This window comes from Apaloderma vittatum, unplaced genomic scaffold (assembly GCF_000703405.1).
Source record: "Apaloderma vittatum isolate BGI_N311 unplaced genomic scaffold, ASM70340v1 scaffold33425, whole genome shotgun sequence".
NCBI classification, from domain to species: Eukaryota; Metazoa; Chordata; class Aves; order Trogoniformes; family Trogonidae; genus Apaloderma; species Apaloderma vittatum.
This window is the reverse complement of record NW_009716190.1, coordinates 2,644-3,937: the sequence shown is the minus strand read 5'-3', so window position 1 is coordinate 3,937 and position 1,294 is coordinate 2,644.

Here is a 1,294-nt window from a genome sequence, read left to right as displayed (position 1 = left end):
GATTGTGGGCTGCTACTGAAAGGGGTAGTCCCATTTGTCCTACTGTCTGCTCTGGTCTCCCTTGTGAGCTGAGTCAGGGAACTAAATTTTCATGATTTATTTTCTTTCAATTCTGCTCTCTGGGGTAAAAGGAACACCAATGCTAAAAATCACAACTAGGTTTGGAAGGGACAGTGAAATAGGGAGTGGAGGGACAATGTCTTTCAGCAGCACTTCACAATTAATGTGAGTTTCATCATTAAATTTAATCTTTGGCCTCAAACTCCTCACCCTGCCTTTCCTGTTCTTCATCTTATCTCTTTAGCCTCTCTTCTTTATGGCTTCCCATTTGTCCCTGTCGTTTCTGCTCCATCTCAGAGTTACCCATCAGCTGTCTTGCCCATCTCCTTTTTCTGCCTCAGTCCTTGCACTTTACTGGTCACTCATAGACAGACCTTGTGGTCCCTCATTCAGTTACTGCTTACAAAGTATTAGCTCAAAATAGGAGAAAAGTGCTTCAGCAATTAAGACAGGTAGTTATTTTTATAAAGTCTCCTCAAACGAGCTTTAATTAACAAGCTCTTCTACTTGTCCATGAAAAATTCTGAAACTTAACTCTGTGTGTGTTGTAAAATAGATAAAACTCTGAATAGTTATGAAGTAAAAATACGACAAATTAAGCTTTCCTCACTTCGAGCCATTTGTATTAAAAATAAGCAGTGAAATAGTTTTCAACAATAGTTAGAGGATCTTTTTCTTACTGTAAACAAATGCTGGATATCTGGGCAAAACTCTCCTCTGCGTCATCCAAGGCAACTCCCATTGACTTAACAGGAATTGTCATGCTATATCTGAGAGCAGAATCTTGTCTCTCTGAATAAAGGATTTTTTTCAAGAGTGAGGGGACTCTGCACAATGATTGCATTTTTAGCAGCCTTTTCTGATTCACTGGCAAACTACCAAACACAAGAACTGTTTCTGTCTTTCTGCTCTCACAATGACATTTTCTTTTTCATTTTTAGTGGGAAGTCTTTTATATATTTTTTTCTCATGAAAATGTGTGCCCTATGTTTCTTAGTATTATGTACAATGAAGCAGAAAGTATTTCTGCCATAGTATTTTTGAAGCTGGATCTTCCTGATATCTTTTAGTTCTACTTTAAAACCTAGCTGAGGATAAAAAACAGATTTGGGTCTAACTTATGCACATATCCCTTGCAATTTAAAAGCTTCTTTGACACTAGATTAGGCAGACCCCTGTGGAAGTTACAGCAGCTCCAGAGAGCTATCCAAGTGATCCCCCTAGACCCAAACTA